This window comes from Oxyura jamaicensis, chromosome 4, assembly GCF_011077185.1.
Source record: "Oxyura jamaicensis isolate SHBP4307 breed ruddy duck chromosome 4, BPBGC_Ojam_1.0, whole genome shotgun sequence".
NCBI classification, from domain to species: domain Eukaryota; kingdom Metazoa; phylum Chordata; class Aves; order Anseriformes; family Anatidae; genus Oxyura; species Oxyura jamaicensis.
In genome coordinates, this window is record NC_048896.1 from 59,553,165 (window position 1) to 59,575,859 (window position 22,695).

Below are 22,695 nucleotides of genomic sequence, written 5' to 3' on the forward strand. Positions count from 1 at the left end.
CATCTTGCTGTCTGTCCAAGAAACCACTTACAGGAAGGCCTGCAAAGCCTGGGCAAGGCAAAGTGAGTCATGGGTTGGATGCACACCATGAATTAATGGTTGGTGCACCAAGATTTCTCATGCCCCCCCCCCCCCCCCCCCACCACACACACACACACACAGAAGGCACAACAATGTTACATCCTAACCCTTGAAGTTTTCAAACTTGAAGCAGCTGCATGGTGTCTTCACTCAGCTGCCTCCCACACACACACAACAGCAGATAGGCCCTGAGGAGACAAATACATTGCTGTGAAGACTCCTGACAATCTTACTTCACTTTGCCTGAAAAAAGTTGTCTGCAGAGGAGCTCCTGCTCTTCTACTCACCCAGAGAGCTTCTCCATGTGTGGTGTCTCCTCAGTTGCACGAGTGTTGACTGTGCCGACAGTGGGAGGGTTGCTGCTCTTTCTGCAGATGGTGGTGAAGGGTCTGGGCCTCTCCTCTGCCCCCAGAAATGCTCCTCTTTCTCCTCACGGGGCACTGATCCTCACTGTCCCTTCTCTGCACAGCTCCAAGTCCTCTCCAGTCAGAATGGAAAACATAATTAGATGGAAGAAAAAAAAAAAAATCAAAAGCCATCAAGCAGGAAGATGTCACCAGAAGTCCTTAAGGCACCAGTCAGTGGAGCACAACGAGAGTGCACTGGGGAAATACATCCATGCTGTTCTTGTCATCTGCCCATTGGGTTAGTGGGACCCAATTTGGGCTGTCCATGTGTGTTCACCTAAGTCCTAGCTTCAGGTTCCTGGACTGCACTCCCTAGCTGGGAACATGGAACAGAGGTCCATGTCCTGCCAAGAACCATGGCAAACATTCAAAACTAAATGCCAGCAATAAAGTAGCACAGGATGGATGGGTTCACACTGAACTTTTGCTAGGTCAGACAGAAGATGAGCTAAACAGCGCTCAAGTATGCAGTATTGGTGTTTTTATTAATATCTGCTATAAAAAGCACTGATGATTTCCAACTTGTCTCCATGCAGATTACGTCCCCATGCCATCCTCTGTACAGCAACTTGCAGAGTTGGTATTCTAGTCATGATGAAAAAAAAAATCTATCAGTCTTTTTCCATCCTAGTGCAAATGTATAACACCTAGCAGTGTGTGTCTGAATATTGTTATATTATACTGTAAAACAGCAGATGTGGATGCAATACCCTGGCACCTTCTATGCTCAACTCAGTTTCATTATGTTTGCAAAAGGCAAATACAGATACATCAGTGTACTTTATTATAATGTCATATTCCTGACACTATAGTAAAAGTTGATTTGGTGTTTCCATTAGAAATCTCATTTTCAGAGGCTTATGACTCATCCATCTAAGTTTTTTCAGGATGAGATTTACCATACAGACCTCAGTCTACTTATAATTCCTCCCATAAAAAATTGGTCAGTATTGGTTATCTGCACATTTTAAATCCCATGAGCTGAGATGTTTTGTCCATGTTATTTCACATTTTAATATTAACAAGTATTTGTGTCCTTTATGATGATAAAAAGCAATTAAGGAATTTAAGTTAAAGTGTTCTTGCTTCCATATATATCACATTTTTACTGTTATTGTGTTAATGCGTTTTAACCAGAAGATTGAGAGCCCACTTGGGGAAACTGTAAAAAATCTTTAAGAATGAAGCAGCCACCTCAATTTTATCTGTGAATTTCAAAGCACCGAATGAAAAACTATGTTTAAGTTATAAATATGTTTTTCACTCCCCTACTGCATCTGATGCACAGCAGCGCAGACAGACATGCAACTGACATTCAGCCATTCTTTTTTGCATCATCAAGAGCTTCTGATCTTTCATACTGTTGCAAGCTTTACAAACCTGGAGATCTGAAAGAGCATCTTAGTAACTGTTAAGCTTATACAAGCAAATTCACTGTAAAACATCATTTATCTGTCTGTAGTCTTGTGTTGGATTGCCTTTTCCTATTTAGAGATGTATTTAAGCTCAAAGTCTAACAGATCATTGCACTGATAGTTTCACAAGGTTGTCATGAAAAACTTTGAACTGATTATTATTTTTATAAATGCCTTCAGGTTTTTATCTAAGCTATATAGAAAACCTGTTATGAATGTTAAAAATTTATTTCAGCTATTTCATTTATTATGAGTATAGGCCTATTTCCAAAATATGCGTTAGACATAGAACACTGGCTATAGCAAAATACGTATTTCAAGCATCCAGCACCCAGAGTGGAAATCAGAATCCCAGCCACTGGAGAACGGGGCATACTGGGACAGCAAGCTGTCAAGCACACAGATAAGCACCAGCATGAATGCATTAAAACACTGAAGGACAACCAATAGGGCAACTTTGAAAACTTAAATTCCATCCATTTTTAGACTTAAAAATCTACTGGAAATATCTACTTTTGGTTACACACTTAACAGAGGGAGGGCCCCCAAATATTACAGTTTACACGGTGCTCATCAGGATAAAGATGTCAACACTTTTTTAAAGTAGCCTTTTCATCTTCCATGGGAATATCCTAATAATATTTTGAATTATGTAGAGAAAGGGAAGAGAAGCTGTTCCAATCTTATAGCAATAATGATTAATTATTTTATTTGGCTGGGAAATTTTAACAGTGAGACCTGAAGTGTTTCACCATGGTTCTGTTTCTGATCTTTGGTACTGCCATCACTCCTTTGGAGAAATCAATCATCCATGGCCATCCTGTCTTCTATAATAAAATGACTAGGCCAGCAGATGAGGAGAGAGCAGTAGAAGTCATCTACCTTCATTTTAGCAAAGCTTTTAAGACAACAATCCAAAGCATCTTTGTTGGGATAATATGTCTAAATGGGTGGACTACTAGAGAGTTAAAAAAGCCTTTTACTGTTTTGCAGTTGGGTCAGAATTATGCTTTTTTACTCTACCAAGCACTCAGCTGAGAAGTGCTGATAAGGCCAATAATGCTTGTTCATTTTAACATACCTAGAGAGCATAAAAGCATATGTTATTTCTTATTCATATGGCATACAATAATTTTTAACTAGGTAGAAATTTAAGGAGTGTAGGAGGGAACAAAGAGGATTATTCAGAAAAGAGTATCCCTGCAACATTTCATCTATTTTCTGTGGAGTTGGAGAACAAACTGCTCTCCATAAAAAGACACATACCTCTTCAGAAAACAAGGTGTTTAAGCATGCTAGCCATGCCTTCCTATCACAAGGGCATTACCAGTTTCACTTACTTGATTCAACATCAGACAGCAGGTAAATGAGGTAAGATAAAAATAGAAAAAGCTCTTCAATTTTAGTACAGCCACTCTGTCACAGATTGCCCTATAATCCAATAGTGAAGGTTATAACATCTTTAACTAATTAACACAAAATAAACAACACAATGCAGGGCCATTTGCTCTTCTGATAAGATGTAACAGGTAGGAATCTGTCTAGTAATTAATTAGCAAAATGCTTCAGGAAGAAAGGAAGAAACAAAAAAGTAATTACAACTTCAGGAGGACTGTTTGATGCCAGTTAGCAATACCTACATCAGCCTGCCTTAATGAACAGGTTGCAAGTTGAAGTTTATAATCTACTGCTTGCTTTGCTGTAACCGTTTTTCCCATGTTACTAGAAGTTTATAACAATATAGCTAAGCAGAATAATTATTCTCATTTCCACAGTTCCCCAGTTTATCTGCTAAACCTTACCCAAGTCAGGAAGGGGTTTATTCACACGATAAGAGGACGAGGTGGGTTCCTGTGAACTGTGCACCAATGTACCACACTGCTGAGTTACCACAGAGGATTTCCCCATTTCTAAAATGAGAGGAAAACATCTTCTCTGGGCCATGTTCTCATAGTTAAGGAAACATATTAGTTTATTATTATTTAATTATTTATAAACTTCTGCAAGCATCCAGCTAGCTCCAAGACTGTTTATGAAAGTGTCAAATCAAGCAAATGAAAAGGAGATTGGAAAGTGTTGTCCAAATCACTTCTTAAGCAAGTCATTCCTTTTCAGATGTGATAACTGACCAGAGTAAAAAAAAAAATAAAAAAAAAATCACATAATGTACTATGTTCCAGATTTTTATTGAATATCCCTTGTCAGGCTTTAAAGTAAAATAGTGACAAAACAGTGCGTGTTTAACAGTAACAGTGTGCTTTAAAACATTCATGAAAGTGCAGAAAGCTAGCTTCAGAGAGTGCAATGAAACATTTAAAATTTTTTCTTTCACTTATTAATCTTAGGGATTTATCGAGGGCTTAAACATCTTAACCTAGAAAAATAATAGGGGAGCAGTGGCTGGTGTTTTTCCTAGTCAGAGATTAAAACAAAATGAAAGTCTGTGCTTGGACTTATTATTTTAACTCTGCTCTTTCTTGAGAAACTGAGAAAAGCTTAGCCTCAGTGGTTAGCCACACACCAAATAAAAAAATAAAAAATAAAAAATAAAATTAGAAAAAATAAATTAATTGTGATCCTACCTATCCACAACCACAGAAAATAAAAATACGGAAATGGTTCAACACTGCAAGGCTGATAAAACTAATCCTGAAAACTCGGGTATCAAGTTAGAATCTGAAACAAAGCCTTGTGATTTTATGCGGCTATTTCTCCTGACTGTGGATCAGGTTTTAATAATTTAGATATGCTTTAAGATTATTAGGATTTCAGCTAGTTTTCAAGAGAGAAACCAGGACACAGCTGATTTTTTCTTATCAAAATTCACTCATGACTAATGTTTTTGCTTCCTTTGTATTTGAAATGAAATTGGTATAGTTACAGAGCGTCATTTAACTGAGAGAAAATTTATTTATTTATGGTTTTGGTTATAAGATAATTCAGATTTACTGTTTTGCTCCTGCTCAGTTTTCTCAGTGATCTTGTCTTTGCAAATAAAGTATTGCTTGTCTTTATGTTAGGTAAACTATTTTGTGAAGCAAAAAGAGGTTTTTTGTTTGTTTTTGACAAAGCTGAAGAATATGTACTTTCCTATGACACTTAACACGCGAGCAGTTGACAGTGAAATGTTAGCTACTGAAATACGGATGAAGAAATGCATGTTTGATAAGGATTGCACAGCCATCTTAGTCCTATGTCCTTAAATACAGGTGTATTGGGAGCAAGTGAAGGTTATAACCTTTACTTCCCATATAATAAATTATTGCAAATGTACATTATGCACCCTATGACTTTTGAGAAATAAACAAAGAAAAAAATATCTTTGCTTCAGCTGTAGCAGACAACCTATCCTTTCTTTCTCCTTAAGCATATGGATGACTACAATGGCACCAAGCATAGTACAAAAAATTCAATTAACACCTTTTCATCTGCTATCTTTTTCTTCCCAATGGCTGCATCAACAGATGAAGAGTAATTTAGGATGTTTTTGTTCTCTCATTTCAAAGCAATCTTTCTTTAATTGGAATCACAGTTCTACCACTGTTAAAATGAGGTTTGAGAAAAAAATCAAACTGCAAAATATATAACAAAATCTGTAGTAAAAACTAAGGTTTTTGTCTACATTCCTATTCATAATGTAGGCTTAAAAATCAATGTGCCACTTCTTATAGTGAAGCCTGGGAAAAGAGAGTTCAGGTGGAAAATCTTGTCATAGACTCTCGAACTGTAATTCTTCAGTTTCTCAACAGCATTCCACCAGAAAGCTAGTGGTGGTATAAAAATCCACCTCTCATCATTCAACAATTATTACAAGATGATTTACTGAGAACAGGAATAACAAGCAATTAGTAATCAAAAGGAGTAATAAGAAATTTCATAGGTCCAGCTTCATGATCTTCCAGTATGAATGCTCTCTTACTTTAAAAAAAATTAACTGTTCCTACAACTGCATCAAAAATGAAAGGCACAGTAAAGACTGGACTGTAAAGAAATCAGATCCAACACAGAGAAATTATCTTCTTATTCTGAATGCCCATTTGAAGAGAGATAATGAAGTAGTCATCAGATTACAATAATAATTTAAAAACTCGATAAATATGTCAGTTTACAAAAAAAAAAAAAATCCATAAGATTAAAGAGACCCAACAGTATTTAGTGATCAAAACTTTTAAATCAACATTTACAATAATACTTCTAAAATCACATTATTTATTTGACCTTACAAAAACCAAATTATTTGCATGACATGTACTTAGATAAAATGAGATGCAATTAACCCATTTTCTCTTTTTAATAATAAATGCACAAAGGACATAAGAAGAACTAAACCCGATCACTTCCACGGGTTTGTCTTTTTGGAGAAAAGCCATAATGCACCACTATTTCTAATTTTCTTAGAATATATTGAACTGTGAAACTACTCTACAAAGAAAAAAAAAAAAAAGCTACAACCAAGTGTCCCACTTTTAAAATTCATTCTGCAATAGTAGAATTTAGAAATGCAAGGGATCCCAAATTGCCTTTTGCTTTCTCATATCTTCTCATTAAGACCGCTGTTATTACATTCAGGCTTTTTGCAATGAAATTACATTACTATTACATGATTAGTTCACTTCAACTGTCACAGATAAGGTACGCTTTTTTTTTTTTTTTTTTTTTTTTTCCCCAATAAAAAAAAATTTTTTTTTCCTTACAAAAACCAATTTTTTTTTTTTTTTTTTTTTTTTCAAATCTGCTCTCATTCACCTCTAAACCTCTGATGTCGAGTCATGGCATGTTCTCATTTATTCCAAATTATCTTAGGTCAATTAAAAGACTCCTTTCTAGACTTCTCAGATCCTTGCTTGAGATCAAACTAAATCTCACCTTGTCTGAGCTCTAGACAAATTGTCTTGCCCTTAATACCAGAGGTGTTTTTTTTTAGATTAAAACAAAATGTCATACACCAATCCATCAATGTGAGATTGAAATTATTACACTCAATCTCAAAATTCTCTCCCTGGCCTCCCTATTTCTTGGGTTTAGTTAAGTATTCCAATGTTTGATGTTGTACTAATGATAATCATATTATTTTTCCATCAGACAAACATCACATCTAGTAGTTCTACATCTGAATTAATTCATTCTCCAATCAACCACAAGCAAGGTAAGGAAAGGAACAGATTTTCTACCCCCCCCCCCCCCTTCCCTTTTTCTACCTGATACTGAAGACATAAAATCTACTAGTCACCTCTGAGAACTACCATTTATATTTATGTCATGAGCCATTTAATTTCAGCATTGATTTCTACTGGATATTGCCTCTGAGTTACAACAGTATTGCAGATTCCACTTGTCAAGTTAGAACCTTGTAAAATTATCTCCTTACGCTTTACTTCATCGTATATCCCATCTCTCAGATGCCAAAAAAAAAAAAAAAAAAAAAAAAAGTCCCTGATAAATTTTCTTCAGAGGAAATTTTGTTTTCAGAAAGAGATGATAGATTCAGACCCATGGACTTCAAACATTCTCTGAACTGCCTGGCAGAAAAGGTGAAAATGTATGAAGGCTCCCTATGAGAGGTTTTCCTAATAAATGAACAAGGAAAAGCAGAAAAAAAAAAATCTGTCTTTCTTAAACAGCTGCTTCTATGTTGTGCATTTCTATCCTACTTTATCTAGACATTAGGAGCTTACCATCTCCTCTAAACCTGATGAATCAGTGTTTTCTGAGAAGGAAAACTGCTCTACAGAATTGAACTGATTATGTTCTTCCATTAAAGATCACCAAAATATATGACGCAATATTAAACATTACTTTTATTGATTGTTACACTATTAAGAAGGCTGCATCAACCGTACACAATCCCATTAATGCTGTTTTCCACATGAGGTATCTTCTAAACTTATTCTGGTTTAGGAGATCTAGCAAGATTGTAGCCTACGGCTTCAGATTTGTGCACTCTCTGGAGCTACATAAAATAAAACAATATTATAGGGAATCTAATTTCTATCCAAGAAGGCCAAACACAGTCATTGCTAAATACTGGCATTTTGGTCATTTACACAGAGAGTAAATTAAAGTGATAATGTCACTATTTTGACAGTAACAATTTATGTTTTGTAAACATGTTTTTTGCTGATTGTGTTCTTGCAGTAATTCTGAAACCACTTTCAGAACTATGTTTCACTCACTTTGTTAAGGAACAGTGGTATAAATTAATCTATTTTAGTTCTTTTATCATGCAAAATTCTTTCCACAGTGATTAAAGATTATAAGGAAACATAAATAATGATCAGTCATTCATCCTAGAATCAATCTTGTTTCCTAGGCACTTTGAGCTTAAGCTTAGTAGCTATGTTTCACTGCTGATTAAAAAGAACTCTTTGCAGTAATTGGCATTCTGTGAAATAAAAGTATAGCTAAAGGAAAGACCTGTTTTTTTTCCAGTTACTTTTTGTACTTTCACAAACCATATGCATCCCCTTTGCATAAAGGTTGAAAATAATTAGTCTCAGGTCTTTAATAATGATTAATATATTAAAGCAAATGATTACATGAGATGAATCCCATTTATGAGATTACTACTATATAGACACAGGGCAGTTCCAGACTAAAAAGACGCATTCTTCTTGTTGGCTTTACTGTTTCCAAACAATTTCTACTCATGTTCCCATATCATCTGCCAGCATTAACTGTTTATCCACATTAAGTATCTTTCATTTAAAAGCCCTAATTAAGAAATACTTTCCATTCATTAGCTGCCTTTATCTTGTTATCATTTCACCAACTAAGTAACAAAGAATTTTCTAGTTCTCCCAGTTTTACATGAAAAATATAATGAATTGAATGGTAGACTTTGGGTCTACCCATCCTTCTCATATGCCTCAGAAAGTTCATTAGCAATTTAATTCTTGTGATGTAGCCAAAGGTGACATGAAAAAGATCATAACAAGGTCATATTAGTCGTCAGTGCAGCTTTATCTCAGGGGATCTACACCTTCACTCGTTTAAAGCATATAAATTATAAACTGCCTCTACTATCTTTAACTGTCTGTAAAATTCAGAAAAGAGAGAACTAAAACAGAGCAAACAGTGAAATTGAGCCCATGACTTACTGAAGCTTTTGAAGATAGTGCAAGACTACCGTAACAAAAAGAATACAAAAGTTAAATGAAACAGTGACGCTGAAACTAGGATTATTCGGTGGCAAAAGGGTACATAATTTTGTGCTCATAATTTCAAAATCAACAGTAAGAGGCAAGCCTTAATATATATATAAATTTTTTAATACATTGTGATTGAACCTCTACCACCCTATTATTTAGAGACCTCCTCATCTTACTGGTCCAGAGATCACAATTACCACATTTCTACAAGGTTTGTGAGCCTACATTGACAGAATTGGATTTCTGCTCTTTTCTATTATCTAAACTCATTCTTTTTATATTATTTCTTCTTTCTTCTTTGCCTTCTCTTTAAAGAAAATCAGATTTAGGCAGCAAAGAATGATTCCTTGCACTGCTGCTGTGCATCTGTTACTAAAGCAAGCTAAAAATCAACACTTGTAACACCCTGAGGCTACCACAAGTTTGCGAGATCTTTGGCAGCCTTGCAACAGTACCTTCCATGATTCTGTTCCAGTATCATGCTATCAGTGTGAGTCCAGAAATAGAAGTTGTGCACTCCTCCATGCTACTTTCCTACACATGGATCTTTGCTATGTCCACCTTCAGTAAAGACTGGATGTAGGTAGACAAGAACAACAGCTCTAGCACATCCAAAAACAACAGGTCTAGCACATCTACCTCAGCATTGCTACCCTCCCCTCAGCATGATAGTTATGCCATCTACACTATATGTTTAGTCAGAACTTTATTGAAATACTCTACTGCTATTACAATTGAAATATCACTTAAAGCTTTGCATTTCAGAGACTTTGAGTTTTGCTTCTCTCTCTTCTGTAATGCTAACAAAAGGTGTGGTGGGTTGACCCTGGCCAACAACCAAACACCCAGACAGCCTCTTTCATACTCTCCCCTCCCATGAGATGAGGAGAAAACAGAAGAAAGGTAAGAAAATTAATGGAATGAGATAATGATAACTTAATAAGGAAGCAAAAGCTGTGTGTGCAAGCAAAGCAAATGGAGGAATTTACTCATTAGTACTGTTCAGCAGGCACATGTTTAGTCACTTACTAGAAAGCACAGCCTTAGCACATGTAACTGTTTCTTGGGAAGACTCCATAATGACAATTATTATTCCTCCTCCTTTGAATTTTGCTGTGCAAATGTAAAGCACAGCACTATCCATGATGTTGTAAAGAAAAGTAACTCCATACCAGTCAGACCTAGTAAAAAGGATTAATGATTTTAAGACTGCTTGCTTTCTGTGGGAATAAGAACATAGAGACTAAACATTCTGAAGCTTGCATAAAACCTTAAATCTCTCCATTGAGAGAATAATGCAAACATCTTTGATTCTCTGATACTCCATATTCTTTCAAAATAAAACCTACTGCTTTCACACTTCAGATCTCATGTGGGTAAAACTTTTTCTTACAGGAAGGAGAATGACCAGTGGGACTTTTTGTCCCTGTTTAAAAAGAAGTCATGGGCATACTTGCAGATACCAACAACAGCTTCCCCGGCAAATTCCCCAAACAGCTGAAACACTTTTCACCTTCCCACTGCTTGAAAAAAGTAAACAGGAGAGCAAGTGCAACAGCATGTTTTTATCACCTTAAATGTTCTGCAATAGATGTTTAGTAAGTTAATGCTAATAATTCCTCCCCAAAATACTTTGAACTTTGGGATGTAGATTGGTGTAACTACTCAACAGCAATGTCCCTCTTTGTTCTCAGTAGGGAAATTTCCAGGAAAAACTGAGGAAGACTACATCTCTAGTCATAAAAGCTGTTTACCATCCCATTACATTCATTGGCACAATTCTTTACTCTGCTGCTCTTCTCTTCTATTGTGCTCAGCCTCTACCTTGAAGAGCTGACATATGACGAAGAATCAAGAGGCTAGAAAATCACTCTGCAGTCTGAATTCTATAGCAGCTTTATAAGTGACTGTCACCCATCATAATCTTGATATCTATTAGTTTTTCTCTATTTTTTTCTTCCCCTCTCTTTTTCTCTTGGGATTTGACTAAGATAGACCTCTATCAATAGCAGCTAAAGTTTCTTGAAGAGGAACTTTCTGCAGCTTTTACCAACACTTTTCAGAGTTAGAAACAGGACTGTTAAAAAAGGGGCTATATAGATAACTTCACTCACTTTGACATAATCCAAATGCACTAACTTAAAATGAAATTTTCATGTTTCCTCTGTCTCTGCTAGGAGAAAATGAATGCCTTCTGTTTTTGAACATGACTGCATTTAATTTCACCTGCATTAAGTGAAGTCTAAAAATATTTGAGACAACAAAGTGATGCCCCCATTATAGGTTTTACATTTCATTACTATGAAACAGTAATATTTGTACATTTCTCTATACTAAGCTTATCTTCAAGTATGCACTTTTTTTTTTTTTTTCCTGAACATCAACAACATCTGCCTGTTTTTTTCACACCTTAAATCTCTATTTCTGCAATCAAATGATGAGTCCATAATTCACAACAGAACTGGTGATGAAGATTGCTTCCAGGAAAACCTCTAAGAAAAGCATAGGACTAGCATAGCATGGATCCTTTGAAATGTAGCTTCCAAGAGCATCCTTAGCCATTCTGAGCACAGGTCACACTCTGCAATCAAGTTCAAGGTTGATCATGATTTGATTGCTTAGTGTTATGCTACCATCACATTGAGTACTGCTGCTGTAATGTGACAGAAACTCCACGCAGCATTGATCTGTGTCTTTGTGACTTGGTGTCAGTGTTTGCATCTGTTATTCACACTCATGCTTGTTGGTAGTGTATTTTGGCGAGATCCAGTAGCCAATTGTCTTTGGAATGAAAAGAGCAATTTAATGTGAAAAGCTTCACTAGAGCTTCTGCTCAAGTCCATTTTGCATCTGAGATACATTTTCAAAACATGTACAAAGCTGAAGAAAGCAGCTTTTCTTCCATCCTTTCTGGCAGTCTCAGTCCTCAGTCATCTGTCTGTTGGTCTCCTGCTTATGTTCACCCTCAGGGTAGTTCTCAGTCTCCCTAACAGCTGCATTTTTCTGCCATGAGTAAAATCTTGTATCTCAACTATTAATGGTCAATCAATTAGCTGCAGCTGAGAACTGGCTCTTCAGTCCCTCACTTGCTGTCGTGGATTGAAGCACACTTCACAACACACAGAATGGATAGAAATTAACTCCATTATAAGCAGACAAATCTGTAAATCCCCAGAAATTTTGTTGTCTTAGCTAAAACCTGATATATTGTTATTTTTCTTAATGAAAGTTGTACATTTTTATTATCAGTTCACTTTGTACTTGAACAATAAAACAACACTGATATTTTCCATCTGTATCAACTGATTGTCAATAAATGATCAACTACTGTAATATTTTTCTCTGATATTTCAGCCTTTAAGATTATTTGGCTATTGTTTTAAAACTGCAGGTCTAAGCCATGTAACTCCTTACCATTTGCTTAATGAAGACCCATCATTTGCAATCTCATTAATATCTTTATCTTCTTTTCTCCCTGTTGTTACAAGGAATTCAGTAAAGTGGAAATACCAGGGTGAATGAGGAAAGTTTTTTTAAAAAAATATATATTATTTGAAATATGTTTTAGATTTATTTATGCAGCTTTGCTTGCTTTAAAACAGATTATTTTTCAGTTTTGTAAATACTTTTAGCCATTAATGCTTTGTTATAGCACTTTCATTCAGAACATCAGCTAACAGTTTCACTAATGTTTCTCTACACCCACACTTTATTCTGCATGAAATTCTTTTTCCCTTTAGAAATCACCTTAGTTCCAGCTCTGCTCCTACCCGTCCACTCTTGCGCTAATCCATAGTGAGCATACATTGTGCCAAAATTCTTCAAAGTTGCATAAAAGGAGACATGGAGATAGAGGACTTTTCTCCTCATTCATGTGTCAGCATAATACATAAATGACATTAATAATACATAAGTAAATGTCAGCATAATACAACTACCCCAACTTTTTAGCATTATTTGGGGAGTGGGACACACTAAAGCAAGTACCTCTGAGAGAGCTGGGAAGTGTTTTCTCCTTGGTCTAACAAAGGAAATATTATAAGTTTTTCAGCCCATACAATAAGAAGTTTTGGGTGTAAAGGCTGTTCCAATAAAATAAAAAGTCTTTATAGCCAAGAATGTATGTTATTTTTCTACTCTCATTGTGCAATGTCTAAGGTCTCACAGAATGATTACATTTTAGACTAATTTTTTTTTAGACGAATATAATGGAATATGAATTATGAATATTTCCATTCTAATGGGAAAAACAAAAACAAACAAACAAACAAACAACTTAGTGACAGCGGTTATTTTAGAGACTTGGAAAACCTTAGGTATAGCTGACTGAAACCATTTCCAATGACAACACAGCAATATGACCAGCATCACTTATAAGAATTAAGGACTTGTATTACAGGATTTCTAAGAGATTATTCTTACTGTATGATGGTGTACATGAAGGGATTAAACCTTACTGCAAAATTCCAAACAATAAACTCTATTAAATCACATAATACAGAGGTTTAGTTAATTTGGTATTTTAGGGCATATTCAAACACTTTAGTGCTAGAATTTGCATTGTCATTTTTGGTATTTAAATATGGTGGGGGGTTTGGTATACTCTGAATTATATTATTATATCTTAGAGTTAGGTAACAGCAACAATATTTAACTTGTAGATGAAAGGGTTTTATGGGAAAAGGACATAGATGTCTATTCAATTGGATACAACAAATATCCAGTAGAAAAATAAAAAGGCCTTCATGACTTCTTAAGATGAAAAACCATTCATTTAGATCTTTTTCTGTGTGCGAATCCAATATGGACATTAAAAGTATTAAGAGAGTGATAATGAATTTTTTTTAAATTTGAAAAAATTGTATGTTCTACACAACATGGTCTAAAGTTCAGTTTCTTCCACAATCTAATTTTAGGAAGTTTGTCATGCTTTGAAGGCTGTAAGGATGGAGCTATTCTTATTTATTTATTTATTTATTTTATTTTATTTTATTTTATTTTATTTTATTTTATTTTATTTTATTTTATTTTTTTAAATGCAGAAAACAGAGCAGTAAATAAGTAAAATTTAAAGTAAAAGTAAATAAGATAAGTATAGCCATTAGGAACTAATGGTTTCTCAAACTTTTCCCAGATACTAGAAAAGCAGCCATAGAATTTAATAAGAATTTAACAAATAAATAATCCAACTGATGGAAAACTTGAGAACTGAAACAATCTTTTGAATTTCTTCAACAATTTTCTTTGAGCTTCAATTACTTTTTTTTTTTTTTTTAAATTAAAAATCCTCTACAATTCAGAAGCAATCTTAAGAAGGACTGAAAATTTCAGTTTTTATAAAAACCTTTCAAAAAGGAATTATTAATTGGCTTGATTTTGTCTCAGAAAACGTTTCCCAAATTTTATAACAACAGAATCATATTTGATAATTATTTTTGCAAACAACACAAAGAAGGCAATCTCATTTTTGACCAAAGTAGTTTCTTAGTATTGGCTTACCTACACTTGTTTTAACTTTGATGTCAAAAGATTCCAGTGACATGTAAATGTAACTAATGCATGAATTTAATCAAATAAAACAAACCATTGTCTGAGTTGTTTCATATAATTTGTGACACACTTTAATTTTCATGAACACTAACACTGATTGAAATCCTGACTGTACTTGCCTTCAGAGAGACAGAAAGATCCTAACTCATTCAATGCAGGAAAACAAATGCTGGCTTTTTTGTTTTGCTTTGTTTTTCTAATAAGTAAAGGTTTCATATTAGCAGTGAATTTCTAATCAATGTAATATGATATAATCTCATTTCTTACTTAGAATAAGAAAAATACACAATCACTAGCAACTTCTTCTGAGGGCAAGTATAATTCATAATGAAAATTAATTTCATATTTCTATTTCCTATTCCTTACAAATAATAAATACTTGTAACACAAGAACAGATGTGTTTAATTTATTCTGCTATCAGATTAGAAAAACAAGCAAAATAGATGGAACAAAATCCACTGGGATAAAGGACACAATGCACAATCTTACACTCCTATTAGAATAACAAAAATGTGTAAATGGTATTCATGCTGAGAAAACTGGGAACACTACTAAACAGAATCCAGATGGAAGATGTTTGAGAATATTTTGTAACGTAGTCTTCACATTCCAGTACTAAACCGAGAAATCACTTAAGAAATAAAAGCATGTTTTAAAAGCATGAATTTAGAGCTATGAAATTCCTTCAATACTAACATTTGCCATCAGAAACATGCAAAAGTAAAAGAGTAACCTATTTTAACATAACATGATGGATAGAATGGAACACATAAATATGTGTATATATATATATATATTTATGCAAATATTATTGGACTTCCTTATAATATAATTAATAAAAAATTTAAAGGTTTGGGAACTTTTTTGGAAGGCAAATATAGCAAACATTTATAACATAGTTGTGTCTTAACACTCATCACATTTAAGACCACAATTTTGCACCCTATATTAAAATTCAATTTCCTAGTGAAGTATTATCTTAGTATTGCAAATTGATGGGATTAATTTTTTTTAATCAGTTTCCATTAGTATGTGGAAGATGCACATATTTTGAAGGTACAACAGAAGTTAATCCACCTAAAACTGGAAACAATCCAAGGTAAACTAATCCAAGGTAAAACTGAAATTAATACAGAAGCTGAGTCCTACTCTGGTGATGAAAAATAGTTGTGAATTTTCAAAGACTTCGTAAGGGAAGAAGTCAGCTCACCTACTTTTTGCTATCTAAAAAAATAACCTGCTTCTTTTAATTATTATGACAAATAATATATTGTTAAATATATTTATATAATATATAAATATTATAAATATATAAAATATATAAATATATTTTAATATATTTATTAAAAATAAATAATAACCTGCTTCTTTTCATTCTTTTCATTATGACCTGCTTCTTAGTCAAAGAAGAGAGACACAAGCACCTTACAGCAACAATTTCACTCAGTCTAAAATAAATGTCTGAGAAGTTAGATTACTATCTAGGGACAAATCTGTCTCTTGAGGTATTATCTGGATACGTCATCCATTACTTAGACTAGGTTCATAACTTCAATGGCAGATATAGTTATGTAAGGCTATGAGAACCTTGTCTACTCAATAAATTTAGAATATAAAAATCTCACATTTTAGTTACATTACAATTTCTGTTCTGAACCAAGAGAGTTCAGACAGAGAAGGAAGATGTTTATTTATGTCTTTAGGCTGTATTTATGAAACAAATGCACCTCCTATCAGCCTTTGTTAAGTATTCCAAGATTTTATTAATCAACCTACCTTCCCATTTCAGATGTTTTGGCCTGAATTGCAAAATGACAACAAGAAATGCCAGTTGTATCCTAGGCCTCTGATGTGACTATTTCCCTGTCTTTACTGGAAAAACCCTTCTCCTTATACAATCAAGAACAGTATGTGTGTATTCGTTTTTTCTTAATAGCATGACATTAGACTCTTCTACTTGTTTTGTGAAGATTTAGATCTTTCTTAGTTACTAGCAAACAAAAGGTCTGGAAATTCAGCAAATCTTGGATGGATTAGTAGTGCACACAATTATGGATTTTAAGCTTTGTTTCCTAAATAAATGAGAAATACATAATAATAATTTTTATTATTATTATTTTGGGGGGTGGGGAGGGGGAATATCTGTTTCTCATTCCTTCTCTAACTCTGAATAAAAAACTTTTAAAAGCAGCCTCCAATTTCATTCAAACAAGCATCAATGGGTCACAGTATCATCTAGGTTGGAAGAGACCTCCAAGATCACCTAGTCCAACCTCTGACCTAACACTAACAAGTCCTCCGCTAAACCGTATCATTAAGCTCTAAATCTAAACGTCTTTTAAAGACCGCCAGGGATGGTGCCTGAACCACTTCCACTTGGCAAGTAAACCAGGGAAACCAGGGGAGAGCGCGAAAGCAGTCCCCCACTACCACAATTTATGCAGTCGAGTTTCCCACGTTTGGGGAAATCGCAGGGGTCAACACACATGGAGTGCAGGGGATGAGCCTTGCCCTGGGAAAACCACCTGCCTGATCATGGTGTCTCTCAAATATTCAGTTCTTACAAATTTTGTGAAACCACGTGGAAAATAGAGATTCTGTACAAATTTCTGTATAAATTTCTTCCAAGGAAGGTTTTAACATGAATTTAACTTTGTGCATATATCAAAAAAAAAGAAAAAAAAAAAAGAGCTAATATTGGCATTCTTCAGAGATCATACACTAATTTAATCCTTCATCAAATATATACATATCTCTGGTCTCATCTGTGAAATCTTATCTCCAGTTAGTAGGGAGAGGGTCTTCCTAAAGACTGAAGATGATTTACTTATTAGCAACGATGATGAATTTGAATGTCTCAATAGAAATACTGAGATCAGATGCTTATTCTCCATTTTTTCTTTCAAAGCTGAAATGATGTTTGCAGTAGTTTCCAGCTTATATATGTTTGCAATGTTCAGGTTGTAGTGACAAAGTTGAAAAGTAAACTTGATGCCTTAAAATGTGCTGATGAACTTGTGAGATACAGCTCCAAACTACCAATTACCTTTACAAACACAGCATTCTGTCTTCCATTCACGTTTAAACTCCTATTTTTAAATATACACAGACAATGCAAATACTTCCATCATAAGCATAATTTATTATGTTTGAAATGAAAGCATACTAAATAAGATAACACTACTATCTTGTTTTGGGTAAATGAGATACAAAAGACTAAAGGAACCAAAACAAGAACACCATTAGAGACAAGTGGATATAGAATTTGGGATCTGTGGCTCATATTTTTTTCAAAGATAGATTTATAGAAAATGGAATAAACTGAATAGAAAATGTTTTTTTACCCCTTAAAATGTCATTTCATTCATATCTGAATTATAATTGCATAGAATTGAAGACTCAAGCAAATGGTTAATGATTTAATTTAAAAACTCTTCACTATGAAATTAACAAATATAATTTAATTGCAATTTCTTGCATGATTAATAGGCTAGATTTTTGTTCTTAATTTCATCATGCAGTCTGTTAAATATGGCCTTTTTGTTAAATTATTTTAATTTCCTGAGAGATCAAGCTGCTATTGCATGCAGATTGTGTTATCTAACACCTCATATTCTTATTTCTAATTTTCATATCTATTTGATTAATGGTTTACTTTGATCAGTCTTATGCACTAAGAAGACACAAGCTGATAGTCTTTATGCCCTCAGCTAGAACTGCTTGGACCAAGGGAGCATGATGATATGATTCAGAATACAGAAGTATGTTGATGTAAAAATAAGTGTATTACAAAATCTTTACTACTACCAAAAGCCCTTCTGGTTTTAATTTTAATAGCAAAATAAAAGCCACAAACAGATAATGAGCCATTGGCACATGTATTTGCTAGGTATTTTGCAAAGTAAGAAAGTATTTGGGGGTTTAGTGATTAGATTTTTTTTTTTTTCTCCATGGATATTTATGTTTAAAGGTGTTATGGTTATGGAGCCATATGCATTGCCCTGCAGTCTTTTCTTCAAGATTCATTCTTACACATACAAAAACTACTAGATGGTAAAACCATCGCTCTACATAAGCCATGCTGCAAGGCAAATAATTTATTGCAGCCCATCAAAATGTGAAAATCAGCTATGAAAATAAGCAAATCCCTAAGATCTTGAAGGTTTCTCAGAAGCTGCTATGGGTGGATACATTGATGGGAGTGTTCTTATTGGTGTCACATTTATAAGCATGAACCCAAGCAAAGGCAGGGTAGGCATCAAGCTGGGCACTCCAGTTCTGCAAGCTGGAAATGCAGAAAGCTCCTGTTTGCAAGCACTTCTAATAATAATAATAATAATAATAATAAAAAACGGTACAGAACTAGCAGCATTCAGACTTTTTTTTTTTTTTTTTTTAAGAGATTCTCTAGCAAGAGAAAGAATGTGTTACAGCATCGTGTAATGTCTGTTACAATACAAGCATCTACTTACATACCTTGGCTAGTCTGGACAGTTCTAAGTCTATAATACAACATCATCCACTGCACAAATATACAAACCTCGTAATTTGCTGTAGTAGAGTCTATACAGTGTTTCCCCACACAGTCACACTGACCGTGCTCTGCTTTCTCAAAGAATTTTACACATTTGGGAATGGGAGTTGCAGAGTGATACCTGATCAGGAAGTTTGTTTGTTTGTTTGTTTTGATAGATTGATATGAGAGTTCTAACTTTCACTCCAGGAAAAGCCTCTGCTGTATAATCTTACCAGTGTTACTGCCACTGGCACCTCCTAAAAGAGATGGAAATTGGTATAGAGGAACAAAATACATGCACCTAGAAAAGAGACAGGAAAGTAATACCGTTAACGGAGCAGCACTGCTTGCTTTTTCCTTCTGTTTTTACTCATCAGCTGGTGCCCAACAAATGTCTGTAAAAGGAAAAGTACTTAAAAATCTTTACATATGTTCATTTTTATTAATCTATATTTCATATAAGTGAATATTTGACTTTTCTAGGTTGAATTATAAATATTTTTTATTCATATTTTAAATGCAGTTATAAGCATTTGACTTTTCCCATTTTACCGTAATATATTAAAATTACTTACTTCACAGAAACTTTTTCAGCTCTTTGAAAAATTTGGAAATCCATTTGCTTACTGAAAAGATTTCAAGCATTCATCTTTTTCTACAATATCCTTCAATATCTCATCATGAAATGATTATTTAAGTGATGTAAGACTGAGAAAGCATTTTCTAACAAAATGTCAAATAATATGAACAGAGACTGGTAACAAACATTGCTAATCCAGGTTTATACTCTCCAATATAGTGGATACAGTCTAAGCAATTCTCTTCTAATTTCCCTTTTAATTTACTTAAGCCTCTCTCACATAATCTTACACAATCTCTAACTTTTATTATTGCCAGACACATGCAAGCAGCTGCTCCAGATCATCTAGGTTTAGACAATTTCTAAATTTCTTATAAATGCCATGATAGTAAGTTCAATGTAAAACTGTAAGAGCTTGAACCTCATTCCTTTAGCAATTTTCTAAATGCATACTGTGTACATATTCCTGAGATAGCTGCAAATTACTGTGTGTAGGCAGAGAAACAAATGGCAGGTGTGCTGAACTGCAAAGTTCTAGAGTGGTTAACTGTGACAAGTGTGGCTAGTAACTGAATTTCTACTCTCTCCACAAAATCTGACTTTGAATTATATTTGATAATGTATGTTTATACTGTGCATTTACCAAATTTAAAAAGCCTCACAAAACATGATGCCCTTAAGACAGAAACAGGTAGTGATAGTAGTGATTTTGATAGTCCCTCAATATTACTTTAGCATTTGATGCTGATATGCTTAAGATACACAAGCAGTATGGGACCAATACGCATTTTGTGGACTAAATAAAGTTTCCACTTTTTATACAAAAAGCAAAAGGAAGGTAAAGACAGTCGGTATTCTGCCAGACATTTGACAAATGTACTTTACTCTGTGCTGTGGGCTCTCATCATAGGTAAAAATAAATGTGCCAGAGAGATGTAGAACTGAGCTGTGACATTTGTGGTCCCTTCAGCTAGGCTGAAACTAGACAGCCAGGTTTCCTAAAGTTTTCACAGAAAACAATTCATTCTAATAATTCAATTTAATCAACTAAAAACTACAGTTTTGTAGTTTCTGTAAAAAGCAGGTCATATTTTTGAGATTTGAACAAAACAACAGCTTGTCAAGTCAGTTCAAATGAATTAGCAAACCTAAGTTTATATCCAAAGCAACTTACAGAAATCTCCATATTCCAGATGCACCATTTCTTTCCAGTAAACATATTCTGAGAACCCAGTCCAGGACTGCCACATGTCAGCATAGCTCATGATGGAAAGAGAAAGATATGCAACAGAAGAAAAAAAAAATCCACATGTTTTGCAGTGAAAACTAAAGATGCATGCTTCATTGCGCAAATAACATATATATATATACATACTCACATTTTTACTTTTATGTTTTGCATGATGCAATTGCAAATTATAGTCTTATTATGCAAAGAGAATTAGAAGGTTATGAATGCATAGGATGGTATGTCCTTTAGAACAGGATTTGTAAAATCATTGTTCACAATATGCAATAGGATTTTTTTTCTATTGAAAGACATAGAAAAAAGTTAAATAAAGGTATCCAGGGGTTTAGAAACATTTACAGTGTCAGACTATTCAATAGAAAAGGACTCTACTGCATTATTACTTTTTTCACCATTGGGGAGACCACATATGCATTGTATTTTTTCTCGTTAGTATTTTTCATACAAAAGGCAGTAATATAGCTTTTGAAATTTGGTAGGTATTAAAGTAAGGAATCTAATTCTAAATGTAACTCCGAAATTTCTTGAAGCTCAGATATGCACTGCATTGAGGGAATTACACATTTATTAGTTTCTGTTCTTTTTTTCGCACTGAAATTTTCTGCTTAGTTCTTTTCTGTGACTTGATCAAGCAGGGCTCCTTTTTTTTTTTTTTTTTTTTTCTTTAAATAAAAAAGCTATTTTGGTCCACAACTCTTCACGACAATTAGCAAACTAGAGTGTGTGCCAGGAAAAGCTTACATAGTCTGCTAATAAAATCTTGACAATGCAAAATCCTGTGTGCTTTTGACATCTGATGTGTGTGTTGTGGGGTAAGTGGTGTCCCAGTAAAACAACTGTATAGCACTTGGAGTTTTCCAAATGAAGCTCTGTAAAAAACTTTAAAAGTTTGCCAGCTTGTGTCTGATTACAGGTTCCAACATGCAGTTTTACACTACAAAAAGTGCGACATTGTCTTAACATGTACTGAAATGGTTTCAGTCACATCAGAGCTACAAAGATGTACTAGAAGCAAGGCAACATGGTAGACAACAGTAGCATATCTCCCTCCCTACACTTTTTCCATATGCCCTTGCCTGAAATAAAGTCTTATGCACATCAGCAACTGTAAGTAGTGGTTATATTTCTACAAAAAATGGTGTAACAGAATAGAACATACCTGTGTATATTATAAATTCCCCTTCATGATGGGTGCCCTTGCAACTTCCCAAGCAGCAGTCAGAGATTCCCATGTTTTCCAGGACAGGCCATGGCCAAATGTGGGGAACATACAGGACTCCTCACTGAACACCTGCAACTGAGAAGCTATTGAGACCAGTTAAATCACTGATGTTTATCATACCTCACATAGTGACTAATGGAATGTGAATACTTTACAGAGGGTTTACACTGTTGAAGCAACTGGATAATAGAAACAAAATTTGGAGAGAAAGAGACTGAAAAGTCAAAGGAGCATGAATTGTCAGTCATATAAAGTATAAAGACATATCAAGTGAGTAATTTTACTCACATAAAATTACATATAAATACTCATTTTATACACAGGAGGGAATCACTCTGAAAGTGATAGAGTCTGGATTAATAAGAGAAATGGGATTGTTGGAATGAATGTTTCTTCACGACTTGTGCCTTCAAAGACATCTTGTATGCCTGTGAAGTAATGTATCTGTGCTCAAGCTGTAATTTCTACCATTTTTTTTTTTTTTTTTTTTTTTTTTTTGACTCATTTCTGGCCAAGTAACCAAACT

General features: G+C 34.3%; 2 long non-coding RNA genes and 1 pseudogene across 4 annotated transcripts in view; 2 read left to right on the forward strand and 1 right to left on the reverse strand.

Annotated features, from left to right (window-relative positions):
- Positions 1 to 7,049, forward strand: part of LOC118166607 — a 137,019-nt gene extending 129,970 nt beyond the window's left edge. For all 3 annotated transcript variants that reach the window (XR_004750611.1, XR_004750618.1, XR_004750621.1), the window contains one exon: positions 6,986 to 7,049. This is a non-coding gene — a long non-coding RNA (uncharacterized LOC118166607). The remainder of the gene's footprint in view (positions 1 to 6,985) is intronic.
- A 2,800-nt stretch (positions 7,050 to 9,849) lies between these two features.
- Positions 9,850 to 10,589, forward strand: LOC118166610. The gene is made up of 2 exons (XR_004750630.1): positions 9,850 to 9,954; positions 10,447 to 10,589. It is a non-coding gene; the product is annotated as an uncharacterized LOC118166610 (long non-coding RNA).
- Positions 10,590 to 17,000: 6,411 nt separating this feature from the next.
- LOC118167283 lies at positions 17,001 to 17,155 on the reverse strand (annotated as a pseudogene).
- Between the last annotated feature and the right edge of the window lie 5,540 nt (positions 17,156 to 22,695).